Raw genomic sequence first — 26,013 nt, forward strand, 5'->3', positions numbered from 1 at the left:
CTGACTGTCTGGTAAGTGTTCTGGTGGATTCTGTGCATTAAATTGTTCTGTGAACTGCCATGCTTAAAGGGGTTGTAAACCCTCATGGTTTTTCACCTTAACGCATTCTATGTATTAAGGTGAAAAACCTTCTCTCATGCTGCAGCCCCCCAGTGCCCCCCGGTTTACTTACCTGAACCCGGTCTTTTTCTCCCCGGGGACGAGTAAACATGCTCTAGTAGGCGTCAATCAAATCCGCCAGCAAAAAGGAGAGGAGGATGGGATGAAAAGAATGAGTCTGGTAGGTACCTATTATAATAAAACAGTACAGTGGTGTAGTGGTTAGCGCTCTCACCTAACAGTAAAAAAGGTTCGCTGGTTCAAATCCCAACCATTACACTACCTTCCTTGAGTTTGCATGTTCTCCCTGTGCCTGTGTGGGTTTCCTCCAGGTATTTCGGTTTCCTCCCACACTCCAAAGACATGCAGGTAGGTTAATTGGTTTCTGTCCAAAATTGGTCCTAGTATATGAATGGGGACCTTGGATTGTGGGCTCCTTGAGGGTAGGGACCAATGTGAGAGTGCAATGTACAGGGATAGGGACAATTGTAGACACTCACTCAGGTTGGACTGGCGTCTTTATTCAACCTTACTAACTATGCAAAACTATGAATGTTACATGACAACAATTGACAATCAATAGTTTATTTGTATATAAAATATGATAATAATAACATGATAATATATTAGCATAATTAGTTCATACTGTAAACATTATAAAGAACCAAATTCATTGAAGAGTGTCTCCATAGTAAATAACCATAACCCTGATTGATTGGTACAATCCAATTGGTATATGAGATAGTTAATATTAATAATGCAATATATGAGTGAGGGGGCATCATGCGACTGCCACTCTTCAGGAGTGGGTATGAGGTAGATGTTTATAAATATTAAAACATATATTTTAATTGTGGAAAGATTGTATAGTAGGTCTTTCTATAGGGACAGGAGGGGAAAAAATGATTTCCCAAAATTTACTATGCCTATGAATCTGGGTGCAGGGCTGGAGGCCGACCCAAAGAACATCAGCCCCGGTAGCTGAGGTGGACTGACCCCAATGTACATCGATGGGAATCCAGCAGGAGACAGTAGTCCCTGGGGATAAGTCCCCATGGATTTTGAAATTAGTATGATCCATGTAAATGTAACCATCTCTAAAAAAAAAGGGATATATAGTAGAATATGAACTGTGGTGTGGAAATATACAATAAGTAACTAATGAAAAGGAAAAAGTGCAGGGACTGATCGGTGGTAGGAATCTAAAACAAGGTGTTGGATAGATGCAGGGTGATTGGGATGACAAGATATGCCCCATTGTGATAGCAAAATAAATGGTGAATAGGATTACAGACCAAACCCCAATGCTGAGATGTTGAACCAAAGACAAAAGGTAAATTGGGACACAGTAAGAATTGATTTTTTTTTTTTGAAAAAGAATAGGTGAGGGAAAAAAAGGAGTGAGAAGGGGCCAAAAAGATTACCTGGATTACTATGTAACCAATGGGGATCCAATGGTGTATAATGACCATGGGGGGAATCAGCCATAAGGGGGTCTGAATCAACTAGAGGGAGTATAAATACTTTAATGTGGTCGTGGGTGTCCACCAATGACAAGGTAGCAGCCAATAGGAGGAGATGGCGCCAAACAACTGAGCGGCGTAGGCTGCTCACCATCCGGCGACAGCTACCTCGTGGACGACGCCAGAGTCGAATGAACAGCGTTGGCTCGCCAACATCACTGGTGGCGACGCAGTGTGCATGGTGCTGGATGCATGGCGTTGTTGGTCAACTGACCAGATCTCTGCATCACCCGAAGGAAGCCAAAACAGGAGCCAATTGCAGCTCCCGGGATTGGGTCAGAACGGTCGGATACAGCCAGCCTAAACCACACCATAACCCAGTGCATAAAAGCAGCATAACCAAACACACACTATAGATCACAATGTTAGATAATAATATTACATAACTAAGCTCCTCTAAACCTAAATAGCATATGAATCTAGATTAACCACCTCAATACAGCCCAAGACATTTTTCAGATTTCAGCACTGTCACACTTTAAATGACAATTGCGGTCATGCTACACTGTAACCATGTGAAATTTGTATAATTTTCTTCACACAAATAGAGCTTTCTTTGGTATTCTTTGGTATTTGTGTGGTATTTAACCACTTGACCACTGGGCACTTAAACACCCTTAATAACCAGACCAATTTTCAGCTTTTGGTGCTCTCACATTTTGAATGACAATTACTCAGTCATGCAACACTGTACCCATGTGAAATTTTTGTCCTTTTTTTCACACAAATAGAGCTTTCTTTTGGTGGTATTTAATCACCTCTCGTTTTTTTATTTTTTGTGCTATAAAAGAAAAAAGACCGGAAATTCTGTAAAAAAATGAATTTTTCTTTGTTTCTGTTAGCAGATTAGTAATTTTTCTTCATAAATTTTGGCCAAAATTTATACCACTACATATCTTTGGTAAAAATAAGTACAAATTGGTGGATATTATTTGGTCTTTGTGAAAATTATAGAGTCCACAAGCTATGGTGCCAATATCTGTAAATTTATCACACCTGAAGTACTGACGGCCTATTTCAATTCTTGAGACCCTAACATGCCAGAAAAGTACAAATACCCCCCAAATGACCCCTTTTTGGAAAGAAGACATTCCAAGGTATTTAGTAAGAGGCATGATGAGTTTTTTGAAGTTGTAATTTTTTCCCACAATTCTTTGCAAAATCAAGATTTTTTTTCCTTTTTTTTCCCCACAAAATTGTCATATTATCAGTTTATTTCTCACACACAGCATATGCATACCACAAATTACACCCCAAAACACATTCTGCTATTACTCCCGAGTACAGCGATACCACATGTGTGAGATTTTTACACAGTGTGGCCACATACAGAGGCCCAAAATGCAGGGAGCGCCATCAGGCGTTCTGGAGCACCCAGGACAATTCTGACATTTCTCTCCTACATGTAAAAATCATCATTTAATTGCTAGAAAATGACATAGAACCCCAAAAAATTATATATTTTTTTAAGCAAAGACCCTAGAGAATACAATGGTGGTCGTTTTGTGCACTGTTTTGTGCTTAAAAAAAACACAGTAAAGTTAGCCCAATTTTTGCATAAAGTGAAAGATGAAGTTATGCTGAGTAAATAGATATCGAACATGTCACTCTTCAAAATTGCACATGCCCGTGGAATGGCGGCAAACGTCGCTACTTAAAAATCCCCATAGGCGACGCTTTAAATTTTTTTTACTGGTTACATGTTTTGAGTTACAGCGGAGCTCTAGGGCTAGAATTATTGCTCTCGCTCTAACGTTCGCGGCGATACCTCACATGTGTGGTTTAAACACCGTTTTCATATGTGGGCGGGGCTTACGTATGCGTTCGCTTCTGCATGCGAGCACATGGGGACAGGGGCGCTTTAAATTTATTTTTATTTATTGTTCATTTTACTTTATTTATTTGAGTTTGACATTTTTTTCCCCAAAAATTAATTTTTGATAACTTTTATTCCTATTACAAGGAATGTAAACATCCCTTGTAATAAGAATATGGGATGACAGGTCCTCTTTACAGTGAGATCTGGGGGTCAATAAGACCTCACATCTCACCTCTAGGCTGGGAAGCCTGAAATAAAAATAAAAAATAAATAAAAAGATTCTGGCTTTGATCGGATTGGCGAGTTGGTAGAAGCACCGGAGGGCGGTGAGGGGGCATCTATGGCTGAGTATTGCAGGGTATCACCGAGTATGGCTGGGAATCTCCGAGTATGGCTGGGTATTGCAGGGTATCTCCAAGTATGGCTGGGTATGGCAATTTATGGCAGGGTATTGCAGAGTATTGGCGAGGTATTGCAGCGTACTGGCGGGTATTGCAGAGTATTGGCGGGTATTGCAGTGTATTGGCAGGTATTGGAGAGTATTGGCGGGTATTGCAGAGTATTGGCGGGTATTGCAGAGTATTGGCGGGTATTGCAGAGTATTGGCAGGTATTGCAGAGTATTGGGGGGGCATTGCAGAGTATTGGGGGGCATTGCAGAGTATTGGTGGGTATTGCAGAGTATTAGCTGGTATTACAGAGCATTGCCAGGGTATGGAGGGGTTAAATTCGGTGAGCAGCGATGTGTGTACTGCAGATGCAGCCCACAGCGCTGCTGACACCGATCTCTTTCCCCTCCGCTGTACCGATCAGTACAGATCAACAAGTGATCACAGCGGCCTCTCAGAGTTAAACAACCGCCCTGTAGCCGTTAATCGGCTATGGGCGGTTGTTAAGTGGTTAATCACTCCTGGATTGTTGTTTTTTTTGGGGGGGGGATATTTAGGAAAAAATAAGGGATCAAATTTTTTTATTTTTTACGTTTTTCTTAGTTTCTGTCAGTAAATTAGTAATTTTCTCCTTCATTGATGGGCGCTGACGAGGCAGCACTGATGGGCACTGATTAGGTGGCACTGATGAGGAGGCACGAATATGCCACACTTATGGCCACTGATAGGTGGCAGTGGTGGGCACAGATAGGTTGGCACTGGTGGGCATTGATGGGTGGCATTTATGGACAGCAGTGATGAGCATTGATGGGCAGCACTGACTATCATCACTAATGGCCACTGATTGCTGGCACTTGTTGACAACATTGGTGTCAGTGGACACAGTAATAACTCTCAGTATAGTCATTTGACACAATAATAACCCCAACATTGGTGTCCGTGGACACAGTAATAAACTGGAGCTGGATACCCAACGGTGGCATTCGTGTTAGTGGTAACAATAAGCCTGGACATTTGTGCCAGTGGATGCCATTATAACCTCCAACTTTGGTGTCAGTGAATGCAAAAAAGGCCCTCTACATTGGTGTCACTGAATGAAATACTAACACCCGACATTGATGTGGACACAATATTAATCCCTAACATTGGTGTCAGTGGACTCAATATTAATCCACCAACATTGTTAGTGAATGCAATAAAAAACTCTCGCCATTGGTGTCAGTGGAGTCAATATTAATACACAATTTTGGTGTCAGCAGATGCAAAATTACCCCCAACATTGGTGTCAGTGCTCGTGGACACAATAATAACCACCAACATTGATGTCAGTGGACACAATAATAACTCTCAGCATTGGTGTCATTTGACACAATAACCCCCAACACTGATGTCAGCAGATACAATAATAATCTGGAGTTGAATATCCGTAGGCGCCAGGTAACTCTCTTGGGAGACGTTAAGTGTAATGCCTCATACACATGATCGGACTTTCCGCCAACAAAACCGCGGCATTTTGTCACACAAATGTTGGCCAACAATTACGCATGTAGTGATGTACTACGTGGTGGAGCTCTTTAGCGCCACCCTTTGGACTCCTTCTAATTTCTTGTTAGTAGAAGTTTGCTGAGTATTGATTTGCGATTTTCTTTTTGCGTTTTTCATTTAGCGCTTTTCAGTTCGTGATTTCCATTTGGTGCTTTTCAGTTTGTTTCTGAACGGCCGTTCGTCAACCAGACATGTTGTGGAATCGGAAGAGGAGATAACGTGTTATTTATTATTGGCCTTGGAGTTATTGCTCTGACATAATTTTTTTGATTGAATAATGATTTGATTTGGTATATTTTCTAAATTTTTGGATGCATAGAATGCACTTTTTGGTTAAGTTCTATTGGCAGATAGCATGTCTGTTTTACTTCAAATGACAGTTTGGGAGTAGGCAGTTACATTTTAAAAAATATAATGTAAAATTGACAAAGGACACCAACATAGCTCTATCTTTGATCGTAAAAACTATGGGATAATGGTGTTGTGAAAACTTGCATAAATAATAATAAAAAAAAAAACATAATAATATTATTCTTGAGATCACTAGAAAAAAAAGCCTTTGAAAATTTGTTTGCGATAACTCCATCAGTATCACCAGCAAAACAGCTTCATTTTTATCCCATTAAAGAAGAAGAGAATTGTGCGCTGCATTCGGAAATGTCATAATTTGCCATGTCACGAATGTTAATTCTGCATTACAAACGTTAGTTTACAAAACCGTCCGCTTCTGGCTCGTCCTTGCTTCCGATCATGCGTGTTTGTACTTTTGTCTGACTGACTTGTGTACACACGATCGGAAAATCCAACAACACACATTTGTTGGCGGAAAATTTGAAAACATGCTAGCCAACATTTGTCCACGGAAAATCCGACAACAATTGTGTGATGGAGCATACACACGGTCAGATTGTCCGCCAACAGCTTGTCATCGAACATTTCCCGTCGGAAAGTTTGATCGTGTGTACAGGCCTTAAGTGTTGCTTTTGGGTATCTCCAGCCCTTATTGCTCTCTCCTTGTGTGCTAAGCAAAAAAATAATAATTGAAAACACACTTATAGTGACTGATGCTCAAAGTTTTTCATTCCCTTTGAGCTATGGCCTCAGCCCTGGGGTAAATGTCAGCCCACCCAATCACTAGGGGTCCCTCAAATGCCCCTGGGTTTTGGGGGGATGCCACAGACACAAGCCCTTAAACTTGGTACACACAATGAGATTATTGGATGAATGAACATCTGTTTTTTTTTCCTGTTAGTCTCCATATCGAAAATGAAGAGGTTACTAAAGTTCAAAAATTCTCGAACGACAGAATAAAAATTCTAAACTGATGTAATATATTGTATTGTGTTTGTATTGCATTTTTCAGACAAAAGTTGTACTGGTTAAATGAAAATCGTATGATCTGGTATCGTACGAGAACATTTTTCATATTTGTCCCTTCGGATAATTTCAGACGAAAGCTATGTACTAGCGATCAGATAATTGTGCGATCGATTTGAAAGTATTATTTTCTTTGTACAATTTTCTGATTGTGTGTACGGTTCTTTAGTGAGCTGGTAAATTCAGATCTGTCCACCAAGTTATCTTCACAACTGTAGATGAATTCAAGTAAAGTGATATAGACATGACAGACACATCCAACCCCTGATGATTGCAAGATAGTGTTCTAAAGGTGATCAACAAAGGATGTCCCACAAGAATGTATTTCGTGGAAAGTGAAGACATCCGGCCTGATGAAGTACAATATTACAGTATAGGCTAAATAAAGTCCATATATGTAACATAGATCATTCCAAACAGCAAAAGCCCCAAGAAGTGAACCATGTGTTCCACCGTCGCTGTACAAGTCCGCTCAAGAGTGCATACATGTAATACTCCTCACTAAAAAGGTCCTCCAGGGGCAGTCCAGCATGTCATCTACAAATAAAAATAAAATATGAATATCTATTTATTTTCTCATTACTTGTCCCATCTTTAGCCCTTGTATACACGGTTGGACATTCCGACGGAAAATGTCAGATCGGATCATGTTGTCGGATAATCTGACCGTGTGTGGCTCCATCGGACTGTTTCCGTCGGATTATCCGACCAATAAAGTTTTAGAGCAGGGCTATAAATATTTCCGACAACATGATCCAAAGTCCGGTCGTGTGTAGAGAATTCTGATCGGACAAAGTGCCACGCATGCTCAGATGAAATTCCTAGACCAAAGCTGTTGGCTACTAGCCTGAACGTAGTCCCATCGTAATGAAATAACACCACCACGTTCTGAACGATCGGATTGTCCGACAACTTTGTCTGACCGTGTGTATGCAACAGTTTTGGACAAAATCCAACGGATTTGGTTGTCAGAATGTCCGACCATGTGTACAAGGGCTTACAGCTACCACTGTCATTAGATCCTTTCTTATCCATATGGACTCCATCCCTTTCTCCTGGGGGGGAGGGGGGGTTGGAAGGGGGTCCCTGTTCTCGGGGAAGATGGAGTGGGATATGGGATGGCTTCACTTACCATGACATGCAGGTCCCTCATTTATGGTTGCTTGGGCTCCCTCCAGCAGCACGGATGGGCGATCAGCATATCCCCAGGGAGCACAGCTATGGCTTGTCAGACTGGCAGCAATTGATGGGTACAGTGGCTGCGTTTGATGGGCACAGTGAGGCAGCGTTTGATGGAGGCAGTGAGGCGTTTGATGGGCGCAGTGAGGCTTTTGTTGGTTGCAGTGAGGCAGAGGATACATAGGTTAGATTAGATGGGATGGATGTCCAGGGAAAACTGAGGAGGCCTCCATCCCTTCTAATCTATCCCATGCATCCTCTGTGTACTCTGGACATGTCTGTGGGCCTCCATCCCTTCTAATCTTAAAGGGGGAACTATGCGAACCCTGATGTAAAGGGGAACACTGATGTAAAGGGCAATGCTGAAGACCCTGATGTAAGTGGGAACTCTGATGTAAATGGGAATGCAGTGGACTCTGATATAAAGTGGTCTCTGGTGACCAGAGCAACCCTTTCATCAGAGTTCTTCCTTAGATCATGCTCTGTCGCATTTTCCTTTACATCTGAGTTCCCTTGTACTGTAAGGGGGAAGAATCCTGCGGACACTGATGTAAAGGGGAATGCCGGGAAATGTAATGGGGGGGGGGGGGGGGTTTGAGACTCTGGTGACCAGAGACAACCTTCCGCAGAGTGAATACGCTTGGGGAGGGGGGGGGGGCGGGGGTGTTACTGAGATGATGGGAAACCTTTATATCAGTGCCCTCTTACACAATTACATTCACCCCCCCCCCCTTACATCAGTGAAACCCCCCAGACTGGCCTGGCGGCTCTGTCACTGACCTCCTCTATGGTTCAGCGTGCAGGGCTCAGTTAGACGGCTCCAGGTTGGTGGTTCTGGTTTTTAGTCTATAGTCTCTTCTCCACAGTCCATACACATCTGACTTCTCCCGTAATCCCAATCCCGGCTCTCACTCTTAATTCCTCTCCAGACTCCCCCCTAAGAGACGGCAGACACGTTAAAAGACAAGAGATAGCCAGAGATTGCAGACAGGATACAAGAGACTGTTAGAGGCTGCGAACAGGATACAGGAGGTGGTTAGAGGCTGCAGACATGGTACAAGAGGGGGTCGGAACATGTGCACAGGATACAGTCAGAGGATGTGGAAATGGTACAGGTGGTGGTCATAGTATGCAGACATGTAGGGGGAGCAAACAGAGGGGTTCCCTGTGTAAGGAGTGCACACAGAGGGATCAGTCATGTAGGGGGATCACACAGTCGGATGAAGGCCTTATAAGAGCTGTCACAGAAGGGCCCTCACACAGGACACATGGCAGGCAGGGCAGTAAGGTTGGCACACACAGGATCCTGATCCCCAGGGCAGATGGGGTCCCTAGGTGAGATGAAGTCCCCGTTCCCAGGGGAGATGGAGTTCCTGCCTCCAGGTGAGATAGGATCCCTTTCCCAGAGTGAGAAGGGGGTCCCCGTCTCCAGGGGAGAAGGGGGTCCCCGTTCCAAGAGAGAAGGGGGTAACTGTCCCCAGGGGAGAAGGGGGTTCCCTGTCCCCAGGGGAGAAGAGGGTTCCCTGTCCCCAGGGGAGAAGAGGGTTCCCTGTCCCCAGGGGAGAAGAGGGTTCCCTGTCCCCAGGGGAGAAGAGGGTTCCCTGTCCCCAGGGGAGAAGAGGGTTCCCTGTCCCCTGGAGAGTGAGAAGGGGGTCCCTGTCCCCAGGAGAGTGAGAAGGGGGTTCCTGTCCCCAGGAGAGAAGGGGGTCCCTGTCCCCAGGAGAGAAGGGGGTTCCTGTCCCCAGGAGAGAAGGGGGTCCCTGTCCCCAGGAGAGAAGGGGGTTCCTGTCCCCAGGAGAGAAGGGGGTTCCTGTCCCCAGGAGAGAAGGGGGTTCCTGTCCCCAAGAGTGAAGAGGGTTCCTGTCCCCAAGAGTGAAGGGGGTTCCTGTCCCTAGGGGAGAAGGGGGTTCCTGTCTCAAGAGAGAAGGGGGTACCTTTCCCCAGGGGAGAAGGGGGCCCCTGTCCCCAGGGGAGAAGGGGGTTCATGTCCCCAGGGGAGAAGGGGGTTCCTGTCCCCAGGGGAGTGAGATGGGGGTCCCTGTCCCCAGGAGAGTGAGATGGGGGTCCCTGTCCCCAGGAGAGTGAGATGGGGGTCCCTGTCCCCAGGAGAGTGAGATGGGGGTCCCTGTCCCCAGGAGAGTGAGATGGGGGTCCCTGTCCCCAGGAGAGTGAGATGGGGGTCCCTGTCCCCAGGAGAGTGAGATGGGGGTCCCTGTCCCCAGGAGAGTGAGATGGGGGTCCCTGTCCCCAGGAGAGTGAGATGGGGGTCCCTGTCCCCAGGAGAGTGAGAAGGGGGTCCCTGTCCCCAGGGGAGAAGGGGGTCCCTGTCCCCAGGAGAGAAGGGGGTCCCTGTCCCCAGGAGAGAAGGGGGTCCCTGTCCCCAGGAGAGAAGGGGGTCCCTGTCCCCAGGAGAGAAGGGGGTTCCTGTCCCCAAGAGAGAAGGGGGTTCCTGTCCCCAAGAGAGAAGGGGGTTCCTGTCCCCAAGAGAGAAGGGGGTTCCTGTCCCCAGGAGAGAAGGGGGTACCTTTCCCCAGGAGAGAACGGGGTCCCTGTCCCCAGGGTAGAAGAGGGTTGACGGGCACAGTGAGGCAGCCTTTGATGGGCACAGTGGGGTGTTTGCTGGGCATTTGTTGGGCGCAGCGAGGCAGCGTTTTATGGGTGCAGTGAGGCGGCGTTTGATGGGCACAGTGAGGCGTTTGATGGGCACAGTGAGGCGACGTTTGATGGGCGCAGTGGCTGCGTTTGACGGGCGCAGTGAGGCGTTTGCTGGACGCAGTGAGGCAGAGGATATATGGGTTAGATTAGATGGGATGGATGTCCAGGGAAAACCCATCCCTTCTAATCTATCCCATGTATCCTCTGTGTACTCTGAACATGTCTCTGGGCCTCCACCTCTTCTAATCTAACCCATGTATCCTCTGTGTACTCTGGACATGTCTCTGGGCCTCCATCCCTTCTAATATTACAGGGGGAACTCTGCGAACCCTGATGTAAAGGGGAACACTGATGTAAAGGGCAATGCTGAAGACCCTGATGTAAGTGGGAACTCTGATGTAAATGGAAATGCAGTGGACTCTGATATAAAGTGGTCTCTTGTGACCAGAGCAACCCTTTCATCAGAGTTCCTCCTTAGATCATGCTCTGTAGCATTTTCCTTTACATCTGAGTTCCCTTGCACTGTAAGGGGGAAGAATCCTGCGGACACTGATGTAAAGGGGAATGCCGGGAAATGTGATGGGGGGGGGGGTAAGAGACTCTGGTGATCAGAGACCACCTTCCACAGAGTGAATACACTTGGGGGGGGGGGGCAGGGGTGTTACTGAGATGATGGGAAACCTTTATATCAGTGTCCTCTTACATAATTGCATTCACTCCCCCCTTACATCAGTGACACCCCCCCAGACAGGCCTGGCGGCTCTGTCACTGACCTCCTCTACAGTGCAGCGTGCAGGGCTCAGTTAGAAGGCTCCAGGTTGGTGGTTCTGGTTTTTAGTCTATAGTCTCTTCTCCACAGTCCATACACATCTGACTCCTCCCGTAATCCCAATCCCGGCGGTGCTCTCACTCTTGATTCCTCTCCAGACTCCCCATAAGAGACGGCAGACACGTTAAAAGACAAGAGATAGTCAGAGATTGCAGACAGGATACAAGAGACTGTTAAAGGCTGCGAACAGGATACAGGAGGTGGTTAGAGGCTGCAGACATGGTACAAGAGGTGGTCGGAACATGTGCACAGGATACAGGAGGCAGTCAGAGGATGTGGAAATGGTACAGGTGGTGGTCAGAGTATGCAGACATGTAGGGGGAGCAAACAGAGGGGATCCCTGTGTAAGGGGTGCACACAGAGGGATCAGTCATGTAGGGGGATCACACAGTGGGATGAAGGCCTTATAAGAGCTGTCACAGGAGGGCCCTCACACAGGACACATGGTAGGCAGGGCCGTAAGGTTGGCACACACAGGATCCTAATCCCCAGGGCAGATGGGGTCCCTAGGTGAGATGAAGTCTCCGTTCCCAGGGGAGATGGAGTTCCTGCCCCCAGGTGAGATAGGATCCCTTTCCCAGAGTGAGAAGGGGGTCCCAGTTCCAAGAGAGAAGGGGGTTCCTGTCCCCAGGGGAGAAGGGGGTTCCTGTCCCCAGGGGAGAAGGGGGTTCCTGTCCCCAGGGGAGAAGGGGGTTCCTGTCCCCAGGGGAGTGAGAAAGGATCCCTGTCCCCAGGAGAGTGAGAAAGGATCCCTGTCCCCAGGAGAGTGAGAAAGGATCCCTGTCCCCAGGAGAGTGAGAAAGGATCCCTGTCCCCAGGAGAGTGAGAAAGGATCCCTGTCCCCAGGAGAGTGAGAAAGGATCCCTGTCCCCAGGAGAGTGAGAAAGGATCCCTGTCCCCAGGAGAGTGAGAAAGGATCCCTGTCCCCAGGAGAGTGAGAAAGGATCCCTGTCCCCAGGAGAGTGAGAAAGGATCCCTGTCCCCAGGAGAGTGAGAAAGGATCCCTGTCCCCAGGAGAGTGAGAAAGGATCCCTGTCCCCAGGAGAGTGAGAAGGGGGTCCCTGTCCCCAGGGGAGAAGGGGGTTCCTGTCCCCAAGAGTGAAGGGGGTCCTGTCCCCAAGAGTGAAGGGGGTCCTGTCCCCAGGAGAGAAGGGGGTTCCTGTCCCCAGGGGAGAAGGGGGTTCCTGTCCCCAGGGGAGTGAGAAGGGTTCCCTGTCCCCAGGAGAGTGAGAAGGGGGTCCCTGTCCCCAAGAGTGAGAAGGGGGTCCCTGTCCCCAGGAGAGTGAGAAGGGGGTCCCTGTCCCCAGGGGAGAAGGGGATTCCTGTCCCCAGGAGAGAAGAGGGTTCCTGTCCCCAGGAGAGAAGAGGGTTCCTGTCCCCAGGAGAGAAGAGGGTTCCTGTCCCCAGGAGAGAAGAGGGTCCCTGTCCCCAGGAGAGAAGAGGGTCCCTGTCCCCAGGAGAGAAGAGGGTCCCTGTCCCCAGGAGAGAAGGGGGTCCCTGTCCCCAAGACAGAAGGGGGTTCCTGTCCCCAAGACAGAAGGGGGTTCCTGTCCCCAGGGGAGAAGGGGGTTCCTGTCCCCAGGGGAGAAGGGGGTTCCTGTCCCCAGGGGAGAAGGGGGTACCTTTCCCCAGGAGAGAAGGGGGCACCTTTCCCTAGGAGAGAAGGTGGCACCTTTCCCCAGGAGAGAAGGGGGCACCTTTCCCCAGGAGAGAAGGGGGCACCTTTCCCCAGGAGAGAAGGGGGTCCGTGTCCCCAGGAGAGTGAGAAGAGGGTTCCTGTCCCCAGGAGAGTGAGAAGGGTTCCCTGTCCCCAGGAGAGTGAGAAGGGATCCCTGTCCCCAGGAGAGTGAGAAGGGGGTCCTTGTCCCCAGGAGAGTGAGAAGGGGGGTCCCTGTCCCCAGGAGAGTGAGAAGGGGGTCCTTGTCCCCAGGGGAGAAGGGGGTTCCAGTCCCCAGGGGAGAAGGGGGTCCCTGTCCCCAAGAGAGAAGGGGGTTGCTGTCCCCAATAGAGAAGGGGGTACCCTTCCCCAGGAGAGAAGGGGGTACCTTTCCCCAGGAGAGAAGGGGGTCCCTGTCCCCAGGAGAGAAGGGGGTCCCTGTCCCCAGGAGAGAAGGGGGTTCCTGTCCCCAGGAGAGAAGGGGGTTCCTGTCCCCAGGAGAGAAGGGGGTTCCTGTCCCCAGGAGAGAAGGGGGCACCTTTCCCCAGTAGAGAAGGGGGCACCTTTCCCCAGTAGAGAAGGGGGCACCTTTCCCTAAGAGAGAAGGGGGCACCTTTCCCTAAGAGAGAAGGGGGCACCTTTCCCCAGGAGAGTGAGAAGGGGGTTCCTGTCCCCAGGAGAGTGAGAAGGGGGTTCCTGTCCCCAGGAGAGTGAGAAGGGGGTCCCTGTCCCCAAGAGTGAGAAGGGGGTCCCTGTCCCCAGGAGAGTGAGAAGGGGGTCCCTGTCCCCAGGGGAGAAGGGGATTCCTGTCCCCAGGAGAGAAGAGGGTTCCTGTCCCCAGGAGAGAAGAGGGTTCCTGTCCCCAGGAGAGAAGAGGGTTCCTGTCCCCAGGAGAGAAGAGGGTCCCTGTCCCCAGGAGAGAAGAGGGTCCCTGTCCCCAGGAGAGAAGAGGGTCCCTGTCCCCAGGAGAGAAGGGGGTCCCTGTCCCCAAGACAGAAGGGGGTTCCTGTCCCCAAGACAGAAGGGGGTTCCTGTCCCCAGGGGAGAAGGGGGTTCCTGTCCCCAGGGGAGAAGGGGGTTCCTGTCCCCAGGGGAGAAGGGGGTACCTTTCCCCAGGAGAGAAGGGGGCACCTTTCCCTAGGAGAGAAGGTGGCACCTTTCCCCAGGAGAGAAGGGGGCACCTTTCCCCAGGAGAGAAGGGGGCACCTTTCCCCAGGAGAGAAGGGGGTCCGTGTCCCCAGGAGAGTGAGAAGAGGGTTCCTGTCCCCAGGAGAGTGAGAAGGGTTCCCTGTCCCCAGGAGAGTGAGAAGGGATCCCTGTCCCCAGGAGAGTGAGAAGGGGGTCCTTGTCCCCAGGAGAGTGAGAAGGGGGGTCCCTGTCCCCAGGAGAGTGAGAAGGGGGTCCTTGTCCCCAGGGGAGAAGGGGGTTCCAGTCCCCAGGGGAGAAGGGGGTCCCTGTCCCCAAGAGAGAAGGGGGTTGCTGTCCCCAATAGAGAAGGGGGTACCCTTCCCCAGGAGAGAAGGGGGTACCTTTCCCCAGGAGAGAAGGGGGTCCCTGTCCCCAGGAGAGAAGGGGGTCCCTGTCCCCAGGAGAGAAGGGGGTTCCTGTCCCCAGGAGAGAAGGGGGTTCCTGTCCCCAGGAGAGAAGGGGGTTCCTGTCCCCAGGAGAGAAGGGGGCACCTTTCCCCAGTAGAGAAGGGGGCACCTTTCCCCAGTAGAGAAGGGGGCACCTTTCCCTAAGAGAGAAGGGGGCACCTTTCCCTAAGAGAGAAGGGGGCACCTTTCCCCAGGAGAGTGAGAAGGGGGTTCCTGTCCCCAGGAGAGTGAGAAGGGGGTTCCTGTCCCCAGGAGAGTGAGAAGGGTTCCCTGTCCCCAGGAGAGTGAGAAGGGGGTCCCTGTCCCCAGGAGAGTGAGAAGGGGGTCCCTGTCCCCAGGAGAGTGAGAAGGGGGTCCTTGTCCCCAGGAGAGAAGGGGGTCCCTGTCCCCAGGAGAGAAGGGGGTACCCTTCCCCAGGAGAGAAGGGGGTACCCTTCCCCAGGAGAGAAGGGGGTACCTTTCCCCAGGAGAGAAGGAGGTCCCTGTCCCCAGGAGAGAAGGGGGTTCCTGTCCCCAGGAGAGTGAGAAGGGATCCCTGTCCCCAGGAGAGTGAGAAGGGATCCCTGTCCCCAGGAGAGTGAGAAGGGATCCCTGTCCCCAGGAGAGTGAGATGGGGGTACCCTTCCCCAGGAGAGAAGGGGGTACCTTTCCCCAGGAGAGAAGGGGGTCCCTGTCCCCAGGAGAGAAGGGGGTTCCTGTCCCCAAGAGAGAAGGGGGTTCCTGTCCCCAAGAGAGAAGGGGGTTCCTGTCTCCAAGAGTGAAGGGGGTTCCTGTCCCCAGGAGAGAAGGGGGTCCCTGTCCCCAGGAGAGAAGGGGGTCCCTGTCCCCAGGAGAGAAGGGGGTCCCTGTCCCCAGGGGAGGAGAGGGTTCCTGTCCCCAGGGGGGAGAAGAGGGTCTCTGTCTTGGGTGGAAGGGGTCCATGTCCTCAGAGAGGGGGGGGGTCCCTGTTCTCGGGGAGAAGGGGGTTCCTGTCCCCAGGGGAGAAGGGGGTTCCTGTCCCCAGGGGAGAAGGGGGTTCCTGTCCCCAGGGGAGAAGGGGGTTCCTGTCCCCAGGGGAGTGAGAAAGGATCCCTGTCCCCAGGAGAGTGAGAAAGGATCCCTGTCTCCAGGAGAGTGAGAAAGGATCCCTGTCCCCAGGAGAGTGAGAAAGGATCCCTGTCCCCAGGAGAGTGAGAAAGGATCCCTGTCCGCAGGAGAGTGAGAAAGGATCCCTGTCCCCAGGAGAGTGAGAAGGGGGTCCCTGTCCCCAGGGGAGAAGGGGGTTCCTGTCCCCAAGAGTGAAGGGGGTCCTGTCCCCAAGAGTGAAGGGGGTCCTGTCCCCAAGAGAGAAGGGGGTTCCTGTCCCCAGGGGAGAAGGGGGTTCCTGTCCCCAGGGGAGTGAGAAGGGTTCCCTGTCCCCAGGAGAGTGAGAAGGGGGTCCCTGTCCCCAAGAGTGAGAAGGGGGTCCCTGTCCACAAGAGTGAGAAGGGGGTCCCTGTCCCCAAGAGTGAGAAGGGGGTCCCTGTCCCCAGGAGAGTGAGAAGGGGGTCCCTGTCCCCAGGGGAGAAGGGGATTCCTGTCCCCAGGAGAGAAGAGGGTTCCTGTCCCCAGGAGAGAAGAGGGTCCCTGTCCCCAGGAGAGAAGAGGGTCCCTGTCCCCAGGAGAGAAGAGGGTCCCTGTCCCCAGGAGAGAATGGGGTCCCTGTCCCCAAGAGAGAAGGGGGTCCCTGTCCCCAAGAGAGAAGGGGGTCCCTGTCCCCAGGAGAGAAGGGGGTTCCTGTCCCCAGGGGAGAAGGGGGTTCCTGTCCCCAGGGGAGAAGGGGGTTCCTGACCCCAGGAGAGAAGGGGGTTCCTGTCCCCAGGAGAGAAGGGGGTTCCTGTCCCCAGGAGAGAAGGGGGCACCTTTCCCTAGGAGAGAAGGTGGCACCTTTCCCCAGGAGAGAAGGGGGCACCTTTCCCCAGGAGAGAAGGGGGTCCGTGTCCCCAGGAGAGTGAGAAGAGGGTTCCTGTCCCCAGGAGAGTGAGAAGGGTTCCCTGTCCCCAGGAGAGTGAGAAGGGATCCCTGTCCCCAGGAGAGTGAGAAGGGGGTCCTTATCCCCAGGAGAGTGAGAAGGGGGGTCCCTGTCCCCAGGAGAGTGAGAAGGGGGTCCTTGTCCCCAGGGGAGAAGGGGGTTCCAGTCCCCAGGGGAGAAGGGGGTCCCTGTCCCCAAGAGAGAAGGGGGTTGCTGTCCCCAGGAGAGTGAGAAGGGGGGTCCCTGTCCCCAGGAGAGTGAGAAGGGGGTCCTTGTCCCCAGGGGAGAAGGGGGTTCCAGTCCCCAGGGGAGAAGGGGGTCCCTGTCCCCAAGAGAGAAGGGGGTTGCTGTCCCCAATAGAGAAGGGGGTACCCTTCTCCAGGAGAGAAGGGGGTACCTTTCCCCAGGAGAGAAGGGGGTCCCTGTCCCCAGGAGAGAAGGGGGTTCCTGTCCCCAGGAGAGAAGGGGGTTCCTGTCCCCAGGAGAGAAGGGGGTTCCTGTCCCCAGGAGAGAAGGGGGTTCCTGTCCCCAGGAGAGAAGGGGGCACCTTTCCCCAGTAGAGAAGGGGGCACCTTTCCCTAAGAGAGAAGGGGGCACCTTTCCCTAAGAGAGAAGGGGGCACCTTTCCCCAGGAGAGTGAGAAGGGGGTTCCTGTCCCCAGGAGAGTGAGAAGGGGGTTCCTGTCCCCAGGAGAGTGAGAAGGGTTCCCTGTCCCCAGGAGAGTGAGAAGGGGGTCCCTGTCCCCAGGAGAGTGAGAAGGGGGTCCCTGTCCCCAGGAGAGTGAGAAGGGGGTCCTTGTCCCCAGGAGAGAAGGGGGTTCCAGTCCCCAGGGGAGAAGGGGGTCCCTGTCCCCAGGAGAGTGAGAAGGGATCCCTGTCCCCAGGAGAGTGAGAAGGGGGTCCTTGTCCCCAGGAGAGTGAGAAGGGGGGTCCCTGTCCCCAGGAGAGTGAGAAGGGGGTCCTTGTCCCCAGGGGAGAAGGGGGTTCCAGTCCCCAGGGGAGAAGGGGGTCCCTGTCCCCAGGGGAGAAGGGGGTCCCTGTCCCCAGGAGAGTGAGAAGGGGGGTCCCTGTCCCCAGGAGAGTGAGAAGGGGGTCCTTGTCCCCAGGGGAGAAGGGGGTTCCAGTCCCCAGGGGAGAAGGGGGTCCCTGTCCCCAAGAGAGAAGGGGGTTGCTGCCCCCAATAGAGAAGGGGGTACCCTTCTCCAGGAGAGAAGGGGGTACCTTTCCCCAGGAGAGAAGGGGGTCCCTGTCCCCAGGAGAGAAGGGGGTTCCTGTCCCCAGGAGAGAAGGGGGTTCCTGTCCCCAGGAGAGAAGGGGGCACCTTTCCCCAGTAGAGAAGGGGGCACCTTTCCCTAAGAGAGAAGGGGGCACCTTTCCCTAAGAGAGAAGGGGGCACCTTTCCCCAGGAGAGTGAGAAGGGGGTCCTTGTCCCCAGGAGAGAAGGGGGTTCCAGTCCCCAGGGGAGAAGGGGGTCCCTGTCCCCAGGAGAGAAGGGGGTCCCTGTCCCCAGGAGAGAAGGGGGTACCCTTCCCCAGGAGAGAAGGGGGTACCTTTCCCCAGGAGAGAAGGAGGTCCCTGTCCCCAGGAGAGAAGGGGGTTCCTGTCCCCAGGAGAGTGAGAAGGGATCCCTGTCCCCAGGAGAGTGAGAAGGGATCCCTGTCCCCAGGAGAGTGAGAAGGGATCCCTGTCCCCAGGAGAGTGAGATGGGGGTACCCTTCCCCAGGAGAGAAGGGGGTCCCTGTCCCCAGGAGAGAAGGGGGTCCCTGTCCCCAGGAGAGAAGGGGGTCCCTGTCCCCAAGAGAGAAGGGGGTTCCTGTCCCCAAGAGAGAAGGGGGTTCCTGTCCCCAAGAGAGAAGGGGGTTCCTGTCCCCAAGAGTGAAGGGGGTTCCTGTCCCCAAGAGTGAAGGGGGTCCCTGTCCCCAGGAGAGAAGGGGGTCCCTGTCCCCAGGAGAGAAGGGGGTCCCTGTCCCCAGGAGAGAAGGGGGTTCCTGTCCCCAGGGGAGGAGAGGGTTCCTGTCCCCAGGGGAGGAGAGGGTTCCTGTCCCCAGGGGGGAGAAGAGGGTCTCTGTCTTGGGTGGAAGGGGTCCATGTCCTCAGAGAGGGGGGGGGTCCCTGTTCTCGGGGAAGATGGGATATGGGATGGTTTCACTTACTATGACATGCAGGCCCCTCATTTATGGTCATCTGGGCTCCCTCTAGCAGCATGGATGGGTGATCAGCATATGCCCAGGGAGCACAGCTAAGGCCTGACAATCTGGCAGCTAGGGATGAGCTTCGTGTTCGAGTCGAACGTACGTTCGACTCGAACATTGTGTCACGATCGCCCTAATGTCTCGACTAGACATAGAAACCTTACCCGTCGGAACCTGTCGTGGAGAGTCCGTCGTTTCCCGTCAACGCGCGTCAAAGCTAACGAACGCACTCGCGTCGACACGAACGCGCACACGTAGGTCACGAACGGGTGCACGTCTACGTGCGAGGGCGCGCTGACCCGTCGTACGTTCGCTTGGCGCCCTGAAGCCTTCTTTAGTCATTGGCTCCCTTCCATCTGTGCTGTCCAGTCTACAGCGTGTCCGTGATCCGTGCTGTTTGTATCCGAACCTGTTATCTGATTCCTGACATCCGGCTTGTTCCTTGACTCTGATCGATTGCTGCCTGCCTACGACCTCTGCCTGTTTGACCACGTCTTCTGCCTCATCCCTTTGTACCTTGCTGATCGTCTCCTGCTGACCCGGCCTGTATCTGATTCCGCTGTTCCTGCTACCTACCTGAGTTCCTGCATTACGGAACATCTGCTCACCAGCCAGTTCCCGCACTTGTGCCTGCCAGCGACAGTCAAGCACCATCCGCTATACCAGCCTGTTATCTGTGCCCAGCTGACCTCCCGGACTAATACCGTCTACCAGGCACTTGTGCCCTCTGGACTGTTGAATACCTGTCTCCACCTTCAGGGGTTCAATAGCCAGGGGATACGAGGGGCCGCTCCCTGCACTCCAGGCTCGACCACCAGGTACGTGACAGTACTGGACAGCCATGTCCGAGCCTGCGCAGGGAGCCTCCCCCATGGACGAACTCTGCCACCATCTGGCCGGCCTTACACAGGCAGTCAAGAACCTACAAGAGGGCTACGGCAGACTGGAGGAACAAATCCAGGCGCTATCCGCCTCTGCACCAGCGGCTCCTGGGGCCCATGCCCCGCCGTCAGTCGTGATGCTGCCAACGGAACCCAGGGTCCCAACCCCGGAACGGTTCACAGGGGACCGGAGCAAGTTCAGGGCATTCCGCAACTCCTGCGAACTCTACTTCGCCCTACAGCCCAGAACTTTCTCCCTTGAGGCAACGAAGGTGGGGTTCGTCATCTCCCTGTTAAGCAATGAACCCCAGGCCTGGGCACACCGACTGTTGGAACAGAAGGATCCGTCCCTAGACTCCATGGACACTTTCTTCCGGGCAATGTCCAGGCTTTATGAGGATCCCCAGCTAGCCGCCACTGCCGAAGCAGCCCTACATGCCCTACAACAAGGTCGCAGACCCGTAGAAGACTACGTCTCTGAATTCCGACGTTGGAGTGCAGACACGGACTGGAACAATGCGGCCCTGCGGTACCAGTTCCGCATGGGGCTTTCCGAGGCCCTGAAAGACGAGCTGGCACGAGTGGGTGTTCCTGAGACCCTGGAGGCCCTGATTGACATTGCTATCCAGATTGACAGGCGTTTGAGGGAGCGCCGCCAAGAACGATCCACCACGACTCCCCGTCCGGTTTGGATGTTACCACGGGTGCCTAGTCACCCACCTCCGCCTGTTCCAGTTGCATCCACATCGGACGCTCCGGAGCCTATGCAGCTGGGGCTACTACGCCCGTCCCTGACCCCGGAAGAACGCCAGCGTCGTCGGGTCAATAACCTATGCCTATACTGCGGGGAACCAGGGCACTTTGTTCGTTCCTGCCCGGCGAAGATGCGTAAGTGCCTCCGTGTTCCACCTGTCTCGTCTCCTATGTTGCCAGATAACATCTCCCATCTAGCTGTTCCTGTTCTCTTGCAGCTCCCAGGAAGGACTATCTCAACCCACGCGGTAATTGATTCCGGGGCATGCAGTGGCTTTATTGACTCGTCTTTCGCCCGAATGAACAGGATCCCTCTTAGACCACGAGAGAAGGGGCTCTCGGTATACCTGGCTGATGGGTCTACCTTGGAATCAGGACCAGTAATTCAGGAGACCAGTCCTCTACCCGCCATCATCGCCGGGTCTCACCAAGAACTCCTTTGCCTGGATGTCATCCAGTCTCCCCTGTTCCCCATCATCCTAGGCATGCCTTGGCTGAGGGCACACAATCCACACATCAACTGGGCCACCGGAGTAATCAAGTTCCCCTCTGACTACTGCCACCAGCATTGTTGTCCGACTCCCAATGGGGACTCGTCAGTCCTTCTCTGTCTGGATGCGGATGAAGAAACCCGACAAGCTGTACCTGAGCAATACCATGCGTTTCTCGATGTTTTCAGCAAGAAGGGCGCAGAGACTCTCCCTCCTCATAGGCCTTATGATTGCCCTATTGAACTGCTCCCGGGGGCAGAAATTCCGTTCGGAAGGATCTTCCCACTGTCCGAATCCGAATTGAGTACTCTAAAGACCTACCTGGACGATAATCTTAGAAAAGGGTTCATCCGACCTTCCACCTCCCCAGCTGGCGCTGGGATCTTCTTTGTAGAGAAGAAGGACCAATCCTTACGCCCGTGTGTGGACTATCGGGCACTAAATAAAATCACAGTTAAAAATCGCTACCCTCTGCCATTAGTACCTGAACTTTTCCAGAGACTGGGTTCCGCTAAACTATTTACCAAGCTGGATCTTCGGGGGGCTTACAACCTCGTCCGTATCAGAAAAGGCGATGAGTGGAAAACAGCTTTTCGTACCCGCTTCGGACACTACGAATATTTAGTGATGCCTTTCGGGTTATGTAACGCCCCGGCTACGTTCCAGCATTTTGTGAACGACATCTTCAGAGACTATTTAGATTTGTTTATCATTTATTTGGATGATATACTAATCTTTTCCTCCACTTTAGTCACCCACAGAGAACATGTCAAGAAGGTCCTGACTCGCCTCCGCTCTCACGGCCTGTATGCCAAGCCTGAAAAATGCGTTTTCGAGAAGGAGAGTATCCAGTTCCTTGGTCTGATTATCTCGATTCGAGGGGTCGAGATGGATCCCCAGAAGATAACTGCAATCCAGGACTGGCCTGCCCCATCCGATAGAAAAGGAGTTCAGCGGTTTGTGGGCTTCGCGAATTTCTATCGCAAATTTATAAAGGGATTCTCCTCCATCATCGCCCCCATTACCGGGCTAACCAAGCTGGGCACCAAGTTCCGCTGGACACCTGAGGCACAAGAGGCCTTCGAAGCCCTGAAAAAGCTATTCGTTTCAGCTTCGATTCTGAAACATCCTGATCCTACCCTGCCATACACCCTTGAGGTTGACGCTTCGGAGGTGGCAGTCGGAGCTGTGCTGTCCCAGAGGCAGGGACCTAAGTCCGTACTCCACCCAGTTGCGTTCTTCTCCCGCAAACTATCCGAAGCCGAGAGAAACTACGACGTGGGCGACCGTGAGCTACTGGCAATTAAGTCGGCACTGGAGGAGTGGCGCTATCTGTTAGAAGGGGCTATCCACCCAATCCTGATTTATACAGATCACAAAAACCTCGAATATCTGAAGACAGCTAAAAGGTTGAAGCCTCGTCAAGCCAGGTGGGCACTCTTTTTCTCACGGTTCGTATTCCACATAACCTTCCGCCCCGGATCCAAGAACACGAAGCCAGATGCTTTATCTCGTATGTTTAGCCAGCCGGAAGATCCACCTCTCAGTGACACCATCCTTTCTGCTGGAAACTTCCTCTTACTCCAAGGAGATGTGGTCTCTCAAGTTAAACAGGCTTCCAGAGGCGCCTCACCTCCACCCGGTATCCCGCTGTCCTCCAGCGATGATCTTATGTGGCATGGGAACAGGATCTTCGTCCCCCAGACAGTTCGGACCTTGGTTCTGGCTTCCTGTCATGACCATCCCATGGCTGGCCACTTTGGAACGTTCAAAACATTAGAATTACTCAGGCGTAACTTCTGGTGGCCGCAGATGAAGAACGACTGCAAGAGTTACGTACAGGCCTGCACGACCTGCATTCGGAGTAAGGGCAACAAGTCCAGAGCCTGGGGATTACTAAGACCTCTACCTGTCCCTGATAGACCATGGAGAATGATCTCCATGGATTTTATCGTCGAACTCCCCCCTTCGGAGAACCATACAGCGATCTTCGTCGTAGTCGACAGGTTCACGAAGATGGCTCATTTCTTGCCCATGAAGGGCACTCCCTCTGCCGCGGAGACAGCTAACGTCTTCATAAAGGAAGTTATAAGACTTCATGGCATCCCCGCCAATATCACGTCTGACAGGGGGGTGCAGTTCACATCTAGATTTTGGAAGGCACTCTGTGCAACTCTGAAGATCGACCTCTGCATGTCCTCAGCCTACCATCCGCAGACCAACGGTCAGACTGAGAGGACGAATCAGACCTTAGAGCAGTACCTGCGTTGCTTCTCGTCCTTCTCACAAGACGATTGGGTCTCCCTGCTACCTATGGCCGAGTTCGCCTACAATAATTCAGTCCATTCAGCCACCAAACAGTCCCCTTTTTATGCAAATTTCGGGTACCATCCGTTGTTCTTGTCTGGCGATCTTCCTGAATGTCCGGTACCAGCGCTTCAGAAGAGACTTGCTTTCTTTGAAGAGAATAATAAACTCTTACAGGAAACCTTGACTAAGTCGCAGGAACATAATAAGAAAGTCTTCGACAGAAGAAGAAGAGGGGAGCTGGATCTCAAGACCGGGGATAGGGTCTGGCTGTCCACCTTAAATCTCAAGCTATCCTGTCCCTCCAAGAAATTGGGTCCAAAATTCCTGGGTCCCTTCCCGATCAAAAGGAAGCTAAATGACGTGGCATTTGAGTTGGAACTCCCTGAGTCTTTCCGAATTCACCCGGTGTTCCACGTATCGCTCCTCAAGCCTGCAGTTGAGGATCCTTTCTCTGACAGGACTTCCTGCCCTCCGGAACCGGTGTTGGTCGATGGAGAGATCGAGTTCGAAGTTGAGGCCATCATGGACTGTAGGAAAAGAGGAAACCAGGTCCAATTCTTAGTTAAGTGGAAGGGCTACGGACCCGAGGAGAATTCCTGGGAGCCAGAGGCTAATATTCATGCCAAGAGACTCATCCGCGCCTTCAAGAATTCTCACCCGAACAAGTGGGCTCGGTTGGGCATCCGGGGGCTGCCCCTTGGGGGGGGGCAATGTCACGATCGCCCTAACGTCTCGACTAGACATAGAAACCTTACCCGTCGGAACCTGTCGTGGAGAGTCCGTCGTTTCCCGTCAACGCGCGTCAAAGCTAACGAACGCACTCGCGTCGACACGAACGCGCACACGCGCACACGTAGGTCACGAACGGGTGCACGTCTACGTGCGAGGGCGCGCTGACCCGTCGTACGTTCGCTTGGCGCCCTGAAGCCTTCTTTAGTCATTGGCTCCCTTCCATCTGTGCTGTCCAGTCTACAGCGTGTCCGTGATCCGTGCTGTTTGTATCCGAACCTGTTATCCGATTCCTGACATCCGGCTTGTTCCTTGACTCTGATCGATTGCTGCCTGCCTACGACCTCTGCCTGTTTGACCACGTCTTCTGCCTCATCCCTTTGTACCTTGCTGATCGTCTCCTGCTGACCCGGCCTGTATCTGATTCCGCTGTTCCTGCTACCTACCTGAGTTCCTGCATTACGGAACATCTGCTCACCAGCCAGTTCCCGCACTTGTGCCTGCCAGCGACAGTCAAGCACCATCCGCTATACCAGCCTGTTATCTGTGCCCAGCTGACCTCCCGGACTAATACCGTCTACCAGGCACTTGTGCCCTCTGGACTGTTGAATACCTGTCTCCACCTTCAGGGGTTCAATAGCCAGGGGATACGAGGGGCCGCTCCCTGCACTCCAGGCTCGACCACCAGGTACGTGACACATTGGCTGTTCGGCCGTTCGGCGAATTCCGAACGTTTGGGCCGTTCGCGTCAAAATTCGAGTGGCGCGCGCGGATCACAATGCACTGCGGTGGCGCAGTGCATTGCTGGCTCATGATTGGCCAAGCATGCACTGTGACCCCGCATGCTTGCCCAATCGTAGCGCCAGCAGCGAGGAGAGCCATGATTGGCCACAGGCATCCTGCCTGTGGCCAATCATAGCTCAGGCTGTGTAGTGCACGCCCCACACTATATAAGGCCGCCTTTGAGGCGGCCTCGTGTAGTGTGTTAGCATCTGAAGCAGTGGGTGTTCTGTGTACCTTCAACACAGTACACACCGATCGTTTTTGGCTGATTTCCTATCTTGCTGCTGTGTAGTGGTTGTTGTCTGTGCCCTGACCGCAGTATACACCACTATATTCACCTCACCTATATAGCTAGTGATCTAGCTTTAACCACTTAACAACTGCCCATTGCCGATTAACGGCTTCAGGGCGGTTGTTTAACTCTGAGAGGCCGTTAATTAACAGCCTCCCAGAATTCTGCTCTCGCGCGCCCCCTGGGGTACGCACTCGAGAGCATCCGTGACCGCCGGGTCCACAGGACCCGGCGCATCACGGATCACGGTAAACGGCCGCTCGTCGCGGCCGTTTACCACGTGATCGCTCCGTCAAATGACGGAGTGATCACTTGTAAACAAACCGGCGTCATGTTATGACGCCGGTTCCTCCCTCCCCTCTCTGTACCGATCGGTACAGCGGAGGGGAAAGAGATCGGTGTCAGCAGCGATGTGGGCTGCATCTGCAGTGCCCACATCGCTGCTCACCGAATTTAACCCCTCAATTCCCTGCCAATACTCTGCAATACCAGTGCATACTCTGCAGTACCCTGCCATTACTCTGCAGTACCCTGCCATTACTCTGCAGTACCCCCCAATACTCTGCAGTACCCCCCAATACTCTGCAGTACCCCCCAATACTCTGCAGTACCCCCCAATACTCTGCAGTACCCCCCAATACTCTGCAGTACCCGCCATTACTCTGCAGTACCCGCCATTACTCTGCAGTACCCGCCATTACTCTGCAGTACCCCGCCATTACTCTGCAGTACCCCGCCATTACTCTGCAGTACCCCGCCATTACTCTGCAGTGCAGTACCCTGCCATTACTCTGCAGTACCCTGCCATTACTCTGCAGTAACCCCCATTACTCTGCAGTAACCCCCATTACTCTGCAGTACCCTGCCATTACTCTGGAGTACCCCCCAATACTCTGCAGTACCCTGCTATTACTCTGTAGTACCCAG

The 26,013-nt window shown here is 52.8% G+C and overlaps 1 long non-coding RNA gene across 3 annotated transcripts in view; it reads right to left on the reverse strand.

The window, feature by feature from the left end:
* Positions 1-599: 599 nt before the first annotated feature.
* The window catches only part of LOC143963478 (uncharacterized), a 126,398-nt gene continuing 100,984 nt past the window's right edge, over positions 600-26,013 (reverse strand). For all 3 annotated transcript variants that reach the window (XR_013270972.1, XR_013270971.1, XR_013270973.1), the window contains 2 exons: positions 8,711-8,867; positions 600-7,288 (listed from right to left, as the gene is read on the reverse strand). This is a non-coding gene — a long non-coding RNA (uncharacterized LOC143963478). The remainder of the gene's footprint in view (positions 7,289-8,710; positions 8,868-26,013) is intronic.

Source organism: Lithobates pipiens, unplaced genomic scaffold (genome assembly GCF_037356315.1).
Source record: "Lithobates pipiens isolate NorthernLeopardFrog02 unplaced genomic scaffold, aLitPip1_a1.2 Scaffold_8, whole genome shotgun sequence".
NCBI lineage: Eukaryota > Metazoa > Chordata > Amphibia > Anura > Ranidae > Lithobates > Lithobates pipiens.